The sequence below is a fragment of the Bos indicus x Bos taurus genome, chromosome 20 (assembly GCF_003369695.1).
Source record: "Bos indicus x Bos taurus breed Angus x Brahman F1 hybrid chromosome 20, Bos_hybrid_MaternalHap_v2.0, whole genome shotgun sequence".
NCBI lineage: Eukaryota > Metazoa > Chordata > Mammalia > Artiodactyla > Bovidae > Bos > Bos indicus x Bos taurus.
In genome coordinates this window covers 68,306,521-68,328,163 of record NC_040095.1, presented here as the reverse complement: position 1 = coordinate 68,328,163, position 21,643 = coordinate 68,306,521, and positions in this window count along the sequence as shown.

Sequence of the window (21,643 nt, the reverse complement as noted above, 5' to 3'; positions counted from 1 at the left end):
TTAAAGAACAATTAATCCAAAACTCGAGAACATGTCAAATATTATTAGAGAATAAAGCAGATTCTGTTCATTATATTCATGCTTAGACTATTATCTGATATTGAGCACAGCCTCTTAGTATTTCACTGTGTTTTTTGTTTTTTACAAATTAACCTAAATAGAAATGATCTTGATGATGGTCTCTTTGGCCTGAACTTGTAGTTAAGAATCTCTCTTCTGATTTCTAATTCTAACTCCTCTCTCTCATTAACATGCAAAGTGAAGGAATTCACAACCATGTCCTGTCCTCAAATCCTATCTCTTTCAAAGGAGGAAAATAGAGCTTCCTTGCTTAACCTGCATCCTGCTTCTGACTCCAGAGATGTTGAGAGGATAAAGCGATCATATATGCAAGAATCCTGGAGCTCCTCAGAAGTAATCTAATTTGCCTACTTAGAAGGTTTATTGAGGGGATAAAAGAGAACTCAAATTTCTGTGAAGTGTTGCAAGCATCTCTGAAGAAAGGAGGCGTGCATATTCCGTTACTCTCATCCTGTGTGTTAATATGCAGGAAAGTTCAGTTCAAGTATATCTATTCTTATTTTGAAGTGATGAGAAAAGTGCTTCCCCTCTTAGATATGCAGTTCATCTTGTGGTTGTGCCAAATAAGTTAATCCTCCAGTTACTGATATCATTAAATTTCCATTTGAAATAGAGATGGCAAAACAGGTTTTAGCTGTGGATTTGATAGCACTGCTCTCAGAATTTGTCAGTGATATCCACCTGCAAATAAAAACTTGGTAAAGCATGCCAACTAAAAAGATGCACAACTTGAGCGTCGTAAGTGAAGTTTTATTGGGGGCAAAATGAGGACTGCGGCCTGGGAGACAGCCCCTTAGATCACTCTGAGAGATGGCTCCAAAGAGGCACTCAGAGAAGGTCAGTGTAAGAGACTTTGGTGAAGGGGGAGTTCAAAGCAATCAAGCCCTTACTTTACAAAAGGTTTTCTGCTAGTCATGAGGATCTGATGTTATCATGAAGGAATTTAGTTCTTTTCTGGATATGAGGAAATGCAAGGATTGGCATCAGGAAATCAGTTCCTGAAATTATCAAACCTTCTAGATGTCTGTTCCACCCGATTCCCTGGAGCACAGATTGCCTCACTCCGCCCTCATCTCCCTGCCAGGTTGTTGAAGGTCCACAGCTGCAGCAGCGCAGGGTTCAGTCTCTGCAGATGGCAAATGTCCTTGTTGTTCAGTCACTGGCAGTGCTCTTGGCAAGTGCCAATTTGTAGTTGACAAGCAGGTGCTCATTGTTCTTAAAAATTTCACCAGTGTGCCCTCCTGGAGTCCTCCTCTGGGTGATATGGGGCATCTGCATTGGACTGGTCGCTGGCCATCCAACCAGTTCAGCTCAGTTCAGTTCAGTCCCTCAGTCGTGTCCAACTCTTTGCAACCCCATGGATTGCAGCACGCCAGTCTTCCCTGTCCATCACCAACTCCTGAAGCCTTCTCAAACTCATGTCCATTGAGTCGTGAAGCTATCCAATAATCTCATCCTCTGTGTCCCCTTCTCCTCTCACCTCAACCTTTCCCAGAATCAGGGTCTTTTCCAATGAGTCAGTTCTTCGTATCAGGTGGCCAAAGGATTGGAGTTTCAGCCTCAGCATCAGCCATCCATCCACTCCCAAGCAATCACCTTGTTTCAGGTAGATGCAGCTTCCTCTTTAGCCTCTGGGTCACATCCCAGTCTGACTCCTAGTCCTTAGCTATATCTGGATCATTTGCATCTTAATGGTGAGAGCTCTGCTTATCTAATATTTTTTCTTTTCATTCAACCATCCCTCCTTTGCATTGTCCAAAGTCCTGCCTGGCCTCTGAGCATGGCAAGATGCACTCATTCTCCCTCACAAGTGGCCAGTGGTGCCTCCAGTTACTGGGCTCCATGACTGTTTATCTGATAGAGCTTGAACAAGCCCCATCAGCTATTATTCAGGTGACATAGGGTGGCCTGACCCAGCCCACCCTGTGATCCTGGTGGGCACACTCCATCTGTTGGTTGAACATTGGCTTCAGGATTATCCAGGCAGCAGCCAACTCCCTGCTTTAAATACTCTGAGAGATTTATTGCAGACATAAGAACAAGAGGGGCATTACTGATAAACAACTTGCCGGCCAGTGCAGGAAACATGAGACACAAGTTCAGTCACTGAGTTGGGAAGATCCCCTGATAGAGGGCATGGCAATACACTCCAATATTCATGCCTGGAGAATCTCATGGACAGATGAGCCTGGCTGGCTACAGTCCACGGGGTCACAGAGAGTCAGACATGACTAAGAGATTATGACTTGGAAATATGTTTAATAGACAATGGCAGGAACACATAGTTCAGTTCAATTCCATTCAGTTCAGCCACTCAGTCATGTCGGACTGTTTGTGACTTCACGGACAGGCTCCTCTATCCATGGAATTTTCCAGGCAAGAATGATAAAGTGAGGTAGCATTTCCTCCTCCAGGGGATTTCCCAAACCAGGGATTGAACCCAGGGACCCAGGTCTCTTGCATCACCTGCATTGACAAGCAGGTTCTTTGCAAATGGTACCACCTGGGAAGTCCCCCAAAATATCTGTGGTAGAATAAAATAGAGGTAAAAGCAAACAGGTCTTGGTTCAGATTCACATCTGCAACATACCAGCTGGTGGGCATGAGCTAGCTGCTTAAACTGTCTGTGTTTTCATTCTCTGACTTGTAAATTGCTTATGGTGGCGGCAGTTTAGGTGCTCAGTCATGTCTGACTCTTGAGATACTATGGACTGTAGCGCACCAGGCTCCTCTGTCCATGGGATTTTCCAGGCAAGAAAACTGGAGTGGGTTGTCATTTCCTTCTCCAGGGGATCTTCCTGACTGGGAATCAAACCTGGATCTCTTGAATTGCAGATAGATTCCCTACCAACTGAGCCATCAGGAAAGCTCCATAAATTACATATAATAACATCTAATTTAGATTGTTCTTATAAGAATTAAGTGAGGTCAGATACATAAAAGACTTAAGTAAGCCTTCAGCAATGGCCTTATTTTCCTTCCTATCTTATTGGTCGGGTATATACTTCTCATTCCAGCTGAGCTATTTCAAAACCTAAAAGATGATACTGTAAAAGCACTGCACTCAATATGCCAGCAAATTTGGAAAACTCAGCAGTGGCAGCAGGACTGGAAAATGTCAGTTTTCACTCCAATCCCAAAGAAAGGCAATGCCAAAGAATGTTCAAACTACTGCACAATTGCACTCATCTCACAGGCTAGCAGAGTAATGCTCAAAATTCTCCAAGCCAGGACCCAACAGTACCTGAATCAAGAACTTCCATATATTCAAGCTGGGTTTAGAAAAGGCAGAGGAACCAGAGATCAAATTGCCAACATCTGCTGGATCATAGAAAAAGCAAGAGATCCAGAAAACCATCTATTTCTGCTTTATTGACTATGCCAAAGCCTTTGACTGTGTGGATCACAAAAAAACTGTGGAAAATTCTTCAAGAGATGGGAATACCAGACCACCTGACCTGCCTCCAGAGAAATATATATATAGGTGAAGAACCAATAGTTACAACTGGACATGGAACAACAGACTGGTTCCAAATTTGGAAAGGAGTATGCCAAGGCTGTATGTTGTCACTTTGCTTATTTAATTAATATGAAGTGAACATCATGGGAAATGCTGAGCTGGGTGAAGCACAGCTGGGAATCAAGATTGCTGGGAGAAATATCAATAACCTCAGATACGCAGATGACAACACCCTTATGGCAGAAAGCATAGAGTAACTAAAGAGCCTCCTGATGAAGTGAAAACGAGAGTGGAAAACCTGGCTTAAAACTCAACATTCAAAAAAACAAAGATTATGGTATCTGGTCTCAGCACTTCATGGTAAATAGATGGGGGGAAAATGGAAACTTTCAGTTCAGTTCAGTTGCTCAGTTGTGTCTGACTCTTTGCTACCTCATAGACTGCAGCACGCCAGGCTTCTCTGTTCATCACCAACTCCCGGAGCCTATTTAAACTTATGTCCATCATGTCGGTGATTCCATCCAACCATCTCATCCTCTATCGTCCCCTTCTCTGACCTCCTTCAATGTTTCCCAGCATCAAGGTCTTTTCCAATGAGCCAGATGTTCCCGTCAGTTGGCCTAAGTATTGGAGTTTCAACTTCAGCATCAGTCCTTCCAATGAATATTCAGGACTGATTTTCTTTAGGATTGACTGGCTAGATCTCCTTGCAGTCCAAGACACTCTCAAGAGATTCTCCAACACCACAGTTCAAAAGCATCAATTCTTCAGTATTTGGCTTTCTTTATAGTCTAACTCTCACATCCATACATGACTACTGGAAAAACCATAGCTTTGACTAGATGGACCTTTGTTGGTAAAGTAATATCTCTGATTTTTAGTAGGCTCTCTAGGTTGGTCATTGCTTTTCTTCCAAGGAGCAAGCATCTTTTAATTTCATGGCTACAGTCACCATCTGCAGTGATTTTGGAACCCCCAAAAATAAAGTCTCTCACTGTTTCCCCATCTATTTACTTTGAAGAGATGGGACCGGATGCCATGATCTTAGTTTTCTGAATGTTGAGTTTTAAGCCAACATTTTCACTCTCCTCTTTCACTTTCATCAGGAGGCTCTTTAGTTCTTCTCTTTCTGCCATAAGGTTGGTATCATCTACATATCTGGGGTTATTGATATTTCTCCCAGCAATCTTGATTCCAGCTTGTGCTTCATCCTGTTCATCATTTCACATGATGTACTCTGCATATAAGTTAAATAAGCAGGGTGACAATACACAGCCTTGACCTACTCCTTTCCCGATTTGGAACCAGTCTGCTGTTCCATGTCCAGCTCTAACTATTGCTTATTGACCTGCATACAGATTTCTCAGGAGGCAGGTCAGGTGGTCTGGTATCCCCATCTCTTGAAGAATTTTCCACAGTTTTTTTGTGATCCACACAGTCAAAAGCTTTGGCATAGTCAGTAAAGCAAAAGTAGATGTTTTCCTGGAACTCTCCTGCTTTTTCTGCGATCCAGCAGATGTTGACAGTTTTATCTCTGGTTCCTCTGACTTTTCTAAATTCAGCTTGAACATATGGAAATTCATGGTTTGTGTACTGTTGAAGCCTGGCTTGAAGAATTTTGAGCATTACTTTGGTAGTGTGTGAGATAAGTTCAATTGTGCTGTAGTTTGAGCATTCCTTGGCATTACCTTTCTTTGGGATTGGAAACAAAACTGACTTTTTCAGTCTTGTGACCACTGCTGAGTTTTCCAAATTTGCTGGCATAATAACTGCAGCACTTTCACAGCATCATCTTTTAGGATTTGAAATAGCTCGACTGGAATTCCATCACCTCCACTAGCTTTGTTCATAGTGATGCTTCCTAAGGCCCACTTGACTTCGCACTCTAGGATGTCTGGCTCTAGGAGAGTGATCACACCATCATGGTTATCTGGGTCATGAAGATATTTTTTGTATAGTTCTTCTGTGTATTCTTGTCACCTTTTCTTAATATCTTCTTCTTCTGTTAGGTTCATACAATTTCTGTTCTTTATTGTGCTCATCTTTGCATGAAATGTTCCCTTGGTATCTCTAATTTTCTTGAAGTGATCTCTAGTCTTCCCCATTCTATTGTTTTTTTTTCTATTTCTTTGCATTGATCACTGAGGAAGGCTTTCTTCTCTCTCCTTGCTATTCTTTGGAACTCTGCATTCAGATGGGTATATCTTTCCTTTCCTCCTTTGCCTTTACCTTCTCTTTTTTTCTTAGCTATTTGAAAGGCCTCATCACACAACCGTTTTGCCTTTTGGCATTTCTTTTTCTTGGGAATGGTCTTGATCCTTGCCTCCTGTACAATGTCATGAATGTCTATTGTAGTTCGTCAGGCACTCTGTCTATCAGACCTAATCCCTTGAATCTATTTCTCACTTCCACTGTATAATCATAAGTGTTTTGATTTAGGTCATACCTGAATGGTCTAGTGGTTTTCCCTACTTTCTTCAATTTAATTCTGAATTTGGCAATAAAGAGTTCATGATCTGAGCCACAGTCAGCTCCTGGTCTTGTTTGTGCTGATTGTATAGAGCTTCTCCATCTTCAGCTGCAAAGAATATGATCAATCTGATTTCGGTATTGACCATCTGGTGATGTCCATGTGTAGAGTCTTGTCTTGTGTTGTTGAATGACCAGTATGTTCTCTTGGCAAAACTGTTAGCCTTTGACCTGGCTTCCCTTGTGGCTCAGTTGGTAAAGAAATTGCCAGCAATGTGAGCTACCTGGGTTTAATCCCTGGGTTGGGAAGATCCCCTGGAGAGGGGAAAGGGTATCCACTCCAGTATTCTGGCCTGTACAATTCCATGGACTATAGAGCCCATTGGATTGCAAAGAGTCAGACACAACTGATCATGTTCAAATGGAAAGTTTGACAGACTTTATTCTCTTGGACTCCAAATCACTGAAGATAGTGACTGCAGCCATGAAATTAAAAGATGGTTGCTCCTTGGGAAAAAAGCTATGGCCAACCTAGACAGCATATTAAAAAGCAGAGGCATTACTTTGGTGACAAAGGTCCATCTAGTCAAAGCTATGGTTTCTCCAGTAGTCATGTATGAATGTGAGAGTTGGACTATAAAGAAAGCTGAGCACTGATGCTTTTGAACTGTGGTGTTGAAGAAGGCTCTTGAGAGTTCCTTGGACTGCAAGATCAAACCAGTCAATCCTAAAGGAAATCAGTCCTGAATATTCATTGAAGGGACTGATGCTGAAGCTGAAGCTCCAATACTTTGGCCACCTGATGTGAAGAACTGACTCATTGGAAAAGACCCTGATGCTGAGAAAGATTGAAGACAGGAGGAGAAGGGGACAACAGAGGATGAGATGGTTGGATGTCATCACTGACTTGTTGGACATGAGTTTGAGCAAGCTCTCAGAGTTGGTGATGGACAGGGAGGCCTGGTGTGCTGTAGTTCATGGGGTCAGAAAGAGTTGGACATGACTGAGCGACTGAACTGAAACTTTTCATTCAAATTATATTCATTGCCTTTCTGTCCACATCATTCTTATCATATTGTTAAAATTCTTTGAAAATGAGACTTATAGCTTGCTCACCATTTTTGTGAGCCTAAATATGAGCTGATGCTTTTTAAGTGAATATATGTATGTAACACAGTATGATGTGATGACAGAGAGCCTTCCTACTTAATGAAGAGGTAAATCAAGACCCACCCATGCCCTTCTAAGAAGATCCATCTCTGACTTAGGACCATGAGACTTTAATATATGAAGTCCTGTCCTGGGAGCTCCCTGGTGAGAATGGTCAGTTATTATCTGTCTGTACTAGAGGAACTTTCTTTCTTTTATCATCACCTAATGAAAAAGTGGTTATTCCAAGTTTGAGGGTTTGAATGGGTTCAGATATCTCTCGGATTTTTTTTTTCTTCCTGGAAGTTAATACTATTTGTTTTGGACTCATCATCCAGAATCTCAAATTGAGAGTCTCCTTCCATTGATCACCACATATGCTGAGTGTGGGCATAAACCCAAGGGTATACGACTGAGAGAGGATGCACAGTTGAGACCTTCAAGTTTTGATAAAACGGGGTTGATCACGGGCACACAGTACATCCCCAAATCAGGTAGTGGCGTCCCTGAAACACCACTGCCCCAAACTCGTTGGCTTAAACAATGATCATTGTTTCACACTCATGTGTTTGGACATTGCTGATGGAGGTTGGGTGCAGCTGTTTCTGTGTTTTCCTTTGGGTTTGACTCATGTCTGTTCCAAATATGTTGTTCCTGGGCATAGGCTGTGGGAGTAGTAAATGTCTAGGGATGCATTTTTTTAATTTATTATTATTATTATTTTACTTTACAATATTGTATTGGTTTTGCCATAAATCAACATGTATCTGCCACAGGTGTACATGTGTTCCCCATCCTGAACCCCCTTCCCCCCTCCCTCCCCATACCATCCCTCTGGGTCATCCCAGTGCACCAGCCCCAAGCTTCCTGTATCCTGCATCCAATCTGGACTGGCGATTCAAGTGTTATCTTCTTGCATCACTTCTAGAAACATCCCACTGACCAAGTGAGTCCTGTGGCACCAAATCAAGGTCCTGAGAACCATCTGCTGTATTAATACACATCTTATTAATCTTTTGTGTCAAACCAACAGAAAAACAACCCAGATCAGTGTAAGTGGGACCCTGAAGTTGGAAGGGGTAGGAAGTGTGAACATTTCTGAACAACAGTCTCCTTGACCACTTGCCCAGAGATTCTAATGAATTGTTCAAATGCTCAAATTTGAGCATCAGGAAATGCAAGAAAAATGACTATAAACCAAAGGGTTACTTTCTTTAGAGAAGAAGAATGTCCGTGGCAAAGTCAAGCTATAATCTTACCCCTTGGTTTGTTTTTTCATATATCTTGAAGACATTCTAAATTCTATTCTTTATAATATAAGGAAGCTATAATTCATATGATCTCTATTCTTTTCCATTTATATTTCCAACTCCTTTCTTTTAAATTTGAAAAAAGAGGATAGTGTTAAATAGACTTGAGGTTTAAGTAAGGAGATTAGTTCTTTGGTAGCTGAATATTGGAGCAAATCTATCTGAATCTTGATTGAGACATTCCGAAGGAGAGTAGGGAGTTGTGTACCACAAGGTGGGATTAACGTAAATTGATTTGTCTAAGGTTATTTGTTTAGGTAATGGAGGTAATAGAAGGAGGGCCCCAGGTCTCGGGGAACTGATGCTCTGAGACGTCCCATCCTGTCATCGTGTTCAAAGCAGGTTCACATCAGGGCAACTCCATTTAGGCAGGGAAAATTCAATTAGGATCATTCTGTGCACAGAAGGCTCCCAGTGGGATTGGGAAAGAAATATGGAGCTCTCATTGTCTTAAACTATATGCTAACAAACGATGGTTTGGACCCTGTTTTGGGATCATGGCTATGTGTGTGTGTTTTCTGTAATGTTAATGTGATACTGCTAATTAATCGAAGTGAGCTGTATTTTTGTCATCTGGCTCATTGTATTTTTTGCATGTATCTCTTCCTAGTTAGAAAATATTATGGATTATGATTTCACTGTGAGTTCTTTTAGCCTCTCCTAATATATAGGTCCTTTTTCCCTTAAACTGAGATATAGGTCAAATCCTGTTGCCCCAAATCTAATGATGTACTTAGAAGTCTATTATAATTGTGTGGCGCTGACAAGGATGAGAGTCCTGCTCTGTAATGTGATAACTGCAAAAGTATTTTACTAGACACCCACGGTCACTCATGAAGTATCAATCACAAAGTGAAGAATTTTAAATATACACGTATATTTTCTTATAAGGTATTTCCTTGCAAAAGGAAATAAGACATACAGATGGCCAAGAGGCACATGAAAAAAGATGTTCCACATCACTAATTAGAGAAACGCAGATCAATCCCTGTACTCTAAAATATTTTTGACAAGTAAATAAAATAGGAAAGCTTCAAGACTGAAGTAATTTTTTCCCCTGTAAACTTTGGTTTGAGAGACCACAGTAACTATTTTGTTTGTTTGTTTTGTTTTCCCTTCCGGGGGTAACGAATGGAATCATTGGTTGAAACTTCACAAGTAAATAGAAACTCTAACAAGTACTGTTCAAGAGTCATTTCATTTTGCTACTTTGACTCACCTAAGTTACAATAAAATAATATTGACTGAGAATCTGAGACTCACTTCAAGAGAAGTGAGTCCTGAAGAAGATCAAAATGCTTTCAGCATGATTATTGAGATGGAGGAACTGGAGTGTTCAGGATCTGCTCTGGCTGGGATGCACCAGCCCTTACTGTGAAGCAGCGACTGTTGCCCAGGGCAGATGCTTACTCGCGAGGACCCTTCCTGGTCATTTCAAGAGGTTTCAACCTAGGGTGATCCAGCCCTCTTCTGTGTTCCCTATCCTTCATTCAAGTAGATCAAAACCAAGCTCAGATGGCTCTTGTGTGGTTAAGTTCAAGCATGAGGCATAGTCCATCAGCAACCCTGAATATTTGTAAGCTATTTCCAAGGACCAGAGGCAAAAAATCCAAGTGATGTAAAGATTAAATTTACAGAAATGTGCAAGAATGACCAGAGCCATGGCTAGCACTGCTCCAGGAAGTGTCTGGGTGAAGCTTCTCTTGTACCCGAAGTATCTCTCTTTCCAGAACTTTTCTTTGACTGAAAGGGAAGGGACATGATCATTGTCAATTCCAAGGCAGCAGGGGAAATGATCATATTTTTGCCAACAATGGGGAAAAAAAAATCTATCCTTCAGCCAGTTATCATGTACTGAAATTTGCTGTCAACTGTCAAATACAAATATAGATCAACCCTCCTAAACTATGATAATGACAAAATCCACTAGCCGTCCTGCACAAGGCATGCACCCCATGACACTTTGTGCATGCGTGTGTGTGTGTGTGTGTGTGTGTGTGTGTGTGTGCAGGGTTCTGTCTCACTCTGCTCTGGAATCAGGACTCTGGCCACGGTGCACAGAGTGTGCAGTCCCTGACACTAGCAGCTGCCCATGCACACCAGGAACTCTTGGCAACATCCTCCTTGAGGGCCTGCTTCCACCTCCTAATGAGACAGAGGAAAGGGATTTCAGCAGGACAACCTGTTTCTGAGTACCTCCCGTAATTCCTCACCTGTAAGAACTCATGGGTCATGAGAACGTGCTAAAACCCTGAGGGTAACTGGTAATATTTACAGAATTCTGTTTACTGCATCTCTGCAATTTAAAGTTGTCCATATATATGATTTAATTCATCACTGACTCAATGGACATGAGTTTGAGCAAGCTTCGGGAGTCGGTGATGGATAAGGAAGCCTGGTGTCCTGCAATCCATGCGGTTGCAGAGTCAGACATGACTGAGCGACTGAACTTCACTGATAGATATGATTCTGTTTATGTTCAATGCTGACAGGGCCTGATCTCTCGTCTTCTTCTTCTTGACCATGGTATTCTTCTTTAAATTCCCAAAACATACTATTTTCTATCCCTTTCAGGAAGGAGATTGGTCTTATACTGCAAATCTTTTGGTCTAGTTCCCCTATTGAAATTCCTGAGCAACTTCTTGATTCATTGACTATTGAATGAATACACACTCAATAGCATATTGCAACAGTGGGGATAACTACACTAGATAATGAACTAGAGGAGGAAGAAGCAAATAGTAGGATTAAAGATAATTCCCAGAATACCACCTCGAGCAGTGGAGTGGGTGGCAATACAATTGACTGAGATGAAGAATATAGCATTGCTTTTCCTAAAGCCTGAGTTATTCAAGGCGTTGGAGGACAAAAACCAGAGGGAGCTATATGGAGAGGATTCCAAATGGGGTTTGAACTTAAAAGTATAGCACAGAAACTCAGCAAGTGTTCTTCCTCTTTCTTGATCACCTAAGTTCAAATATACAGATCTTTGACTAGGGAACCTATGCATAAGTTCACATTTCCCAAGGACCAACATTCAACATTACAAACAGCTGTTGTTGCTCAGTCACTAAGTCCTGCCCAACTCTTTCTTATGGACTGCAGGATGCCAGGATTCCCTGTCCTTCACTGTCTCTGGGGGTTTGCTCAAATTAATGTCCATTGAGTCAACAGCATCCAACCATCTCATTCTCTGTTGCCCCCTTCTGCTCTTGCCCTCAATCCTTCCCAGCATCAGGGTCTTTCCCAATAAGTCAGCTCTTTGCATCAGGTGGCCAAGTTATTGGAGCTTCAACTTGAGCATCAGTCCTTCCAATGAATATTCACAGTTGATTTCCTTTAGCATGTATTAGTTTGATCTCCTTGCAGTCCAAGGGAGTCTCAAGAGTCTTCTCCAGCACAATTCAAAGCATCAGTTCTTCAGTGCTCAGCCTTCCTTACAGTCCAACTCTCACATCCAGACACGACTACTGGAAAAACCATCAGCATATGTGCATGCTAAGTCGCTCAGTTATGTCTGACTCTTTTCAATCCCATGGACTGAAGCCCACCATGTTCCTCTGTTCATGGGATTTTCCATGTAAGAATACTGGAGTGGGTTGCCATTTCCTTCTCCAGGGGATCTTCCCAACCCAAGGATCATATCCACATCTCTTGTGTCTCCTGCATTGGCAGGTGGGTTCTTTACCACTGGCGCCACCTGGAAAAACCATAGTTTTGACTACATGAACCTTTGTCAACAAAGTAATGTCACTGATTTTTAATATGCTAGGTTTGGCATAGTTTTTCTTCCATGGAGCGAATGTCTTTTAATTTCATGGCTGCAGTCACTGTCCTCAATAATTTTGGAGCCCAAGAAAATAAAATTTGTCAATGTTTCCACTCTTTCCCCATCTACTTGCCATAAAGTGAATGACCCAGATGCCATTGTCTCAATCTTTTGAGTGCTGAGTTCTAAGCCAGCTTTCTCACTCTGCTCTTTCACCTTCATCAAAGGCTCTGTAGTTCTTCTTTGCTTTCTGCCATAAGGGTTGTATCATTTGCATATCTGAGGTAGTTGTTATTTCTCCCAGCAATCTTGATTCCAGTTTGTGATTCAAAATCCCATGGACAGAGGAGCCTGGTAGGCTGCAGTCCATGGGGTCGCGAAGAGTCAGACATGACTGAGCGACTTCACTTTCGCTTTTCACTTTCATGCATTGGAGAAGGAAATGGCAACCCACTCCAGTGTTCTTGCCTGGAGAATCCCAGGGACGGGGGAGCCTGGTGGGCTTCCGTCTATGGGGTCACACAGAGTCGGACACGACTGAAGCGACTTAGCAGCAGCAGAAGGAGCAGCATTTGCATGGTGTTCTCTGCATATAAATTAAATAATCAGGGTGACAATATGCAGCGCACTATACAGTGTAGTCGGAGAAGGCCATGGCAAACCACTCCAGTACTCTTGCCTGGAAAATCCCATGGATGGAGGAGCCTGGTGGGCTGCAGTCCATGGGGTCGCTGAGAGTCGGACATGACTGAGCGACTTCACTTTCATTTTCATGCACTGGAGAAGGAAATGGCAACCCACTCCAGTGTTCTTGCCTGGAGAATCCCAGGGACGGGGGAGCCTGGTGGGCTGCTGTCTATGGGGTCGCACAGAGTCAGACACGACTGAATCGACTTAGCAGCAGTAGCAGCAGCATACAGTGTAGTATGTCCTGTTGACATACTATTTCCCCAAGTTTTAACCAGTCCGTTGGTCCTGAGGCCAAAGTTCATCATTACTAACAGAACATCTTAGCTTCATATTAAGGAGAAAAAAAGCTTCTTTTTTTGTTCATTTTCAGCTATAGACACACTGGGCAAATCTTTAAATGACAACTTTTTTGTTGTTGTTATTGTTGCCTTGAGCTAGATGGCATTCTTGGTCATGCATTTCTCCATATTTCTCCCAGTAAGCAAAAGGCAAGTGAAAGTTTATTTTCCTTATTTTCATGCATATACATCCCCAGTGGTCAGAGATGAGGTAGTGCTGTTAATACTACAGTCATACTTAGCAAAGCAGTCATGTAGCCGTTCCTCAGTGATTTTTCCAAAGCTCATCTGTTGGTCAAATATCTTAATCCCCACACTCCAATGACAGAGCAGCTGTGTGAGAGTGTGTGAGGAGTGCCCAAGGCACAGGAACTCCAGACTCCCCTACTTCAAAACCAGTAACTACATAGGATAGAAATAAGCATGAATTACCCAAGAAAAGCAAAACTCACTCCAAGTATGGGAGGGGAGACCCAGCTTCAAGGAAGCCCTGGGGCAGCAGGTATCTGAAACTTTTGTAAGTTACCTGGTGGTTGTACCCATAAGCAAACTTCTCAGATACATCTATTTTACCCCACACTGCATTCTCAGTAGTTCTATAAACATCCTTTATTGCATTTATAGCATGTGTATTTATATCTTTAAGTAGTTGCAAACCAAAGCACGTTAAGTTTGAATTTTTAGGTAAATAGTAGTACAGACCATTACTTGGAAGATGAATTTTGTCTTTCTCCACTGGAATCTTACCATTGTGTAATAAATGTATGCTCAGTTGCTCAATCACGTCAGAATCTTTCCAACCCCCTAGACTGTAGCCTGCCAAGCTCCTCTGTCCATGACATTTCCTAGGCAAGAATACTGGATTGGGCTGCCATTTCCTTTTCCAGGGGCTCTTCACAACCTAGGGGTCGGACCTGAATTTCTCGCTTTTCCTGCATTGGGAGGAGGGCCCTTTATCATTGTACCACCTGGGAACCCTGGTATCTGATGATCTGAAGAAGTGAGCAGAGTGTTAGTACTTTGGACCAGGTGGGCACTGTATCACACAAGTTCTTCATTTACTTAGAACTTTCTTCACTATGGCTTTTAAAAATATAATAGGTTGGTTTTAAACACAACAATTCTTTCAAGAAACAAAATCGTTGCAGAAGTACAAATAATAGACTTAACAAATAGCATTTGGAACACTTACTATACTTAAGGAGAGAAACAATTTTTAACTCAAACTTCCACCCTTTTGAATAGAATATTTATAGCTAAGTAATCCCTAAAATTGGGGAGCTTTGCAGGTGACTCAGATGGTAAAGGATCTGCCTGCAATGCAGGATATTTGGGTTTGATCTCTGGGTCAGAAAGATTCCCTGGAGAAAGGGATGTTTCAGTTCAGTTCAATCATTCATTCGTGTCTGCCTCTTTGCGACCCCATGGAATGCAGCACGCCCGGCTTTCCTGTCCATCACCAATTCTCAGAGCTTGCTCAAACTCATGTCCATTGAATTGGTGATGCCATGCAACCATCTCATCCTCTGTCATCCCCTTCTCCTCCTGCCTTCAATCTTTCCCAGCATCAGGGTCTTTCCTAATGAGTCAGTTCTTCACATCAGGTGGCCAAAGTATTGGAGCTTCAGCTTCAGCATCAGTCCTTCCAATGAATATTCAGGACTGATTTCTTTTAGGATGGACTGGTTGGATCTCCTGGCAGTCCAAGGGACTCTCAAGAGTCTTCTCCACACCATAGTTCAAAAGCATCAATTCTTTGGTGCTCAGCTTTCTTTATGGTCCGACTCTCACATCCATACATGACTACTGGAAAAACCGTAGCTTTGACTAGACTTTATTTTCTTGGGCTCCAAAATCACCTCGGAGGGTGACTGCAGCCATGGAATTAGAAGATGGTTGCTTTTTGGAAGAAAAGGGGATGTTTACCCACTGCAGTATTCTTGTCCAGAATTTCATGGACAGAGGAGCCTGGCAGGCTACAGTCCATGAGGTCGCAAAGAATTGGAACCTGACTGAGTGACTCATGCTAACACTACCTGACCATACTATGGGTTTCCCTGGTGGCTCAGTTGATGAAGAATCTGCCTACAGTGCAGACACTCAGGTTCAATCCCGGAGTGGGGAAGATCCCCTGGAGAAGGAAATGGCAACCCACCCCAGTATTCTTGCCTGGAAAATCCCATGGACACAGGACCATGGTGGGCCATAGTCCATGGGATTGCAAAGCATCGGACATGACTTAGCAACTAAACCACCAATGACTGATAATATTATTGCTGATAAACATTAATGAATGAATGTTGGCTGTTGTGTTAATATAAAAACTGAATTAGTTGCTTCATTTAATGATTTGATGTAGTGCATTTCCTTAGGAAGGATCCACATTAGTTCATTGCTTTCTAGTAGATTCAGATTTGCCCCTTTTCCCTATTAAAACACAAGAGCAATAGCCATGTAAATGACTTGTTGTAAACTAGTATGTGCCTTTTCCTTTTGCAATTCTGGCTCGACTCCAGAGATAATGTCCCCTGAATTTTCAAATAAGTTGGCGTATTTTTATATCTTATCCACACAGTTCTAATACAGAAGAGTTTGCAGCGTGTCATAAAATGCTCCTTTGGTTTGATTGTTCATTCCATATGATGTGGTGAACTTTGCAATGCAATCTGAATTGCTTTTGTCGCTTCCATTTCCAAAGATAACTCCGTATTGTAAAAACAAATGACCCCAGAACATATTTCAGGTAGTTTTAAAGGCAAAATACACACGCCATTAGATGATTCTAAATGTAAGAGGGTTAGGGCACATTCTATAGCAATATATCCATTCTCCTTAAATTGCTTTATCAAGCAATGTTCACTATAACAGTTTGAGCAGTGCAAAATTCTAACCAAACAGGCACACTTACTCACTAAATAACAGCTAAGACCTTATTACCCATGTTTGGGATGGCAAAAGGAAGTAACGTGGTTACTACAGACAACTGGTCCAGGACTCCAGCAGTAGCTTGGGCAGCCTGTGGAGTGAACCACTGCAGTCCTAGAGGAAGGAAAACATCGCCACTTCCTGTTGCCACCCTAATTCTTGCCCATCTTGTGTCCTGACGGAGCCTTGAAGGTTAGGGCCCAACCCATAAACCAATGGATTAGTCCACAGTGTGAAGCTCAGGTAACTACAATTTTGAAAAGAGAAATCTTCTAAGGTAAACATATATAAAACTTTCTCTGAGATATTAATAGGAAGTTCTGATGCTCTAAGAGATAGTGACAGACTTTATTTTCTTGGGCTCCAAAATCACTGCAGATGTTATATCAGCCATGAAATTAAAAGACATTTGCTCCTTGGAAGGAAAGCTATGACAAACCTAGGCAGCATATTAAAAAGCAGAGGCATCACTTTGCCAACAAAGGGCCATATAATCAAAGCTCTTGTTTTTCCACTAGTCACATATGGATGTGACTGGTGAACCATAAAGAAGGCTCATCACAGAAGACTGATGCTTTTTAATTGTGCTACTGGAGAAGATGCTTAAGAGTCCCTTGGACAGCAGTGAGATAAAACCAATCCATCCTAAAAGAAATCAGTCCTGAATATTCACTGGACGGACTTAAGCTGAAGTTGAAGCTCCAATACTTTGGTCACCAGATGCAAAGCATTGACTCATTGCAAAAGACCCTGATGCTGGGAAAGATTGAAAGCAGGAGGGGAAGCGGGCAACAGAGGATGAGATGGTTGGGTGACATCACTGAGTCAAGGGTCATGAATTTGAGTAAATTCCTGGAGAGAGTCTAGGACAGGGAAGCCTGGCATGCTGCAGTCATGGGATTGCAGAGTCAGATACAATTAGACAATTGAACAACAGCAACAAGAGATACTGATCATTTTTCTTTATAAACTTTACTTTTTGCTTTATTTATGTATTTATCATATATATTGATATACGTATTTAAAATATACAATATGTTGTGAAAGATCACCACAATCAAGCCAATTAACACACACATCATTTTGCAGTTTCCTTTTTAGTGTCAGTACGGGATAAGAACACTTAAGATCTATTCTTTCTTGGCAAATTTTGGGTTTATGAAATAATAGCAAATTATTATTTATGATAACCCCCTATAGTAAACTGTGCTCACCACGCTGTGCATTAGGTCCTCAGAAGTTACTCTTCTAATAACTAAAGCTCTGTGCCCTAGGACTGACGTCTTCTCGTTTTCCCTGTCTGCCATCCCTAGCAATAACTGTTATTCTCCGGTTTTATGAGTTCAGCTATTTCAGATTTGAGGCATCAGTGAGGTCATGTAAAGCATTTGTGTTTCTGGTTTATTTCACACAGCACGATGTCCTCCAGGTTCACCCAAGTTATTGTAAACGGAAGAATTTGATTTTTATTTTTAATGGTTTAACAACATTTTTTTGTCTAGCTTTACCTATCTGTCAATTATCTACCCATCCATCCTCCTTAGACATTCAGCTACCTAAGGATATTTAGGCTGACTCTATATCTTGGCGTTGTAAATAACATTGCAATGAGCATGGGACTGTTTACCGACTTTATTTCCTTTGAACATACAATCTGAAGTGGGGCTGTTGGGTCGAATCTGTCTTTCTCAGACGGTTCTCGTTAATATCTGCATTTACAGTTCCGCCAGTTGGGTACAGTTTCCCTCTCCCCACATCCTCACCAGCACTTGCTGTCTTGTCCTTTCGGTAATAGCCATCTAACAGTTGTGACTTGACATCTCACTGTGGTTTTGAGTTGTATTTCCCCTATGATCAGTGATGTTGAATATCTTTTCACATATCTATTGGTTTTTACATGTCTTCCTTCAAGAAATGTCTATTTGAGCACTTAGCCCATTTTTAATCAAATTACTTGATTTGTTTTTGCTATTGAATTGTTGAACTCCTTGTGCCTTTTGGATGTTAACTCCTTAAAGAGTTTGCAAATATTCTTCCCCATTCCGTAGATTGCAATTTCACTCTATTGGTGGTTTTCTTGGCTATGTAGAAGTGTTTTAGTTTTATGTCATCCTGCTTGTCTATTTTTGCTTTTATTGCTAATGAGTTTGAGGTCATATTCAAAAATTCTTTGCCCAAACCAATGTCAAGAAGATTTTTTTCCTCAATTTTATTTATAATTGCAACAAAAATAATAAAATAATTAGGAATATTCTTAACCAAAGAAGTCAAAGACCTGTGCACTAAAAGTTATAAAACACTGATGAATGAAATTTGAAAAAAATACAGATAAATGGAAACATACCCCATGCTCATGGAATGGAAAAAAATTAATATTGTTAAAGTGTCTGTACTACTCAAAATGGTCTATAGACTACATGCAATTCATCTCAAAAATCCCAATGCCTTTCTTTCCATAAATAGAAAGAACAATTCTAAAATAATATGAAATAACAAAAGGCCTCAAATAGCTAAAGCAGTCTTGAGCAGGCTGAATAAAGTGAGACGCATCACTCTTTCTGATTTCATACGGTAGCTTTACATGGTACTGGCATAAGAACAGACATGTAGACCAACGGAACAGAATAGATTCCAGAAACAAATTCACACGTTTACGATTGACTGATCTTTGACAAAGGTTCCAAGAATACACAATGGGAGAACAATAATCTATTCAATAAATGGTTTGAACAAACTGGATATCTATATGTATAGGAATAAAATTGGGCATTTTCTCTCATATAAATAAAAATCATCTCAAAATAGCTTAATGACTTGGGTGACATACCTCACACATAAAACTACTGGACATACTGCTGTTAATACTAACTCATTCAAGGCTCATGCTGACTCTGTGAATTAATACTAGTTTTACTATTTTTACTCATGTTTTACAAGACAGAAAGTTGAGGTGCAGAGGTGCAGAGCATTGAGTAGTTTGCCCAAGGTCATACAGTGTGTACTGAAGTCTTGCTTTGAGCTTAAGTGGCCTGGAGACAGAATCTGTGTCCTTGGCCTCTCACCTACAGACACTAAAAGAATAATGCTATCAATAGTCAATGTCAGTAAATGAAGAAAGCATTCTGAAGCTTTAAAGACAATTTTCTTACTATTAGAGCTCTGGTGGCTCAGAGGTTAAAGTGTCTGCCTCCAATGAGGGAGACCTGGGTTCGATCTCTGGGTCAGGAAGATCCCCTGGAGAAGGAAATGGTAACCCACTCCAGTACTCTTGCCTGGAGAATCCCATGGACGGAGAAGTCTTGTAGGCTACAGTCCATGGGGTCACAAAGAGTCAGACACGACTGAGTGACTTCACTTCACTTCACTTCTTCTTCAATAGTAGAAAACCACACTCTCATTTTCTGATATTCAGTGAAAGCACAGTAGCTGTGCATTGCTAGCGTATAGACTTCATCGCACATATCCTGATAATGACTGATTAGAGGAACAAGAGGCATTTGAATGTGACCCTTGGTCCAAATAAGCGTATAAGCGTTTGGCCGGCAGCCAAAATATCATCCAAATTTCAGAACCTGTTGAACAGACAAGTGTGAGTTGTTATAATCAGACTTTCTAGGTCATGTCATAAATACTTGTTTGGAAAATTAGAGAGAAGTAGAGAATAATTAAAATCCAATTCATGACCAGGTTTCATAAGCGGTATTGTCAATGAATATTAGCCCTATGAAATTAGCATAAAGAATTTGAAAATGCATGACTCTCACCATACAATGCTAGTGTTAATATTCTGTGATTTGAAGAATGTCATGATGGGTCTTCATTTAGAATCAAAACATCCAGGTAATGAAACATTGTGATGGCCATAAAGTGTGAAGGTTAAGATGATTAGACTTCTGGTGTGTGGGCTGATTTAACAGATCGCATTAGCATTCCCCAGGAGTGGCACTGGTTTGAGGGGAAGTCTTTTTACCAGCTGTCTGTGTATTTCCTTGCAACCTTGCAAGTTATTGCATAGGGTGCCCTCAATACACGTCTTCTTGAGCTTTTTTTCCCATAATAACTTCCATGCTGGCTGAGCCCAAAATGTAGTGATCTCAGGGCTCTGTTGTGGTTGTTGGCATGCAGATACGCATGTGGGAAAGCACCACAGTGCCAGTTAGGTTTTAGCCTCCACGTTTAAGAGGACACTCCCAACAAACCAGTGTCTCTTCTTGCGATTGTATGTCTCTTTATTCAAAAGGAAGGCATTTGTTACTCATGTGAACCTAGCATGGGATAAACAGATAAAGGCAAGAAATCCAAGGAAATTACATGACCGGGTTGAATGTAACTAGTTAAACACTCAAATTCCTTAATAGTCAAAAAGACAAGATGAGCTTATAAAGCAGAGTTTACGCATGCACACGCACACACATAAAACACACTTTGATGCACACACACTCATTCATCCAGAGACTCATAGAGAGCTGCCCTGTTCTGTTCCTTTACTCTTGGAATGCACCAGGACTCTGCGGAGGCTCCATAATTGAGTTATGGCCATCACCCATATATTAGATTCTAGCCTGAGCCATGGCAACTCTAAGTAATAGATTGAAAAATACAATTATTGCTTACCTACAGAATTCCTTTGCTTGAGAGGTAAGGCATATATATCAGAAAAGTTGTTGTGTTTTTTTTTTCCCCAGGCCTATTCAATAAATGAACATTACACCAGGATTCTTACACAGAGTATCTCTGAAATGGGTTTTGTATTGATTTTTGTAACTATCCTGTTAGATGACGTTATCCCTTAGTGTGTCAGGTTGAGACCAGTCCCCCGGAGCAGGTCATTGAGGTGATAACTGTCATTTGGAGGGACAGAAAAGCAATCATAGCTTTTTCATTACTTACTGTTTTCCCCCTGCAAGTGGGGGATCATTTGACATATTATGGCTTCTGTGATTTAAGCTGCATTCTGAAATTAAGTGCTAGAATATCACGCTGTGGGTTGAGAAAAATCAACTTCATGTCAAAGAACCACAGGCCCCTGGGTCACACATACCCAGGAACCCCTCAGATTTCAAGAAAGCTGGGTTGTTGGCTGTGTACATAAAGGTACACCTATATCTGAAAACTGCTGCATGCAAAGCAGAATTAATCCAAAAAATTTCAATTCCCTCTTTTTTAAAATTTTATAATTATTCTGGGAAAACACTAAAAATGACAAAACTGGTGTCATCACAGACATAGGTTAAAGCACGTGGATTTTTTAAGTTCTAATATGCAACGGTCATGATGTTTAAATTGTATCTGCTTCATGAAAAAAATTTTTTAAACAATCATAGTCGGGCATGTCTAAAGACACCAGGAAAGACAAAATCAGAATCAATAAAATGGAACACACGCAGCCTTTTCTAAGAGCAATCAGGAAGAATCTGGGGGGGAAAACAGCAGGTAAGGGAGCAGAGCAAAT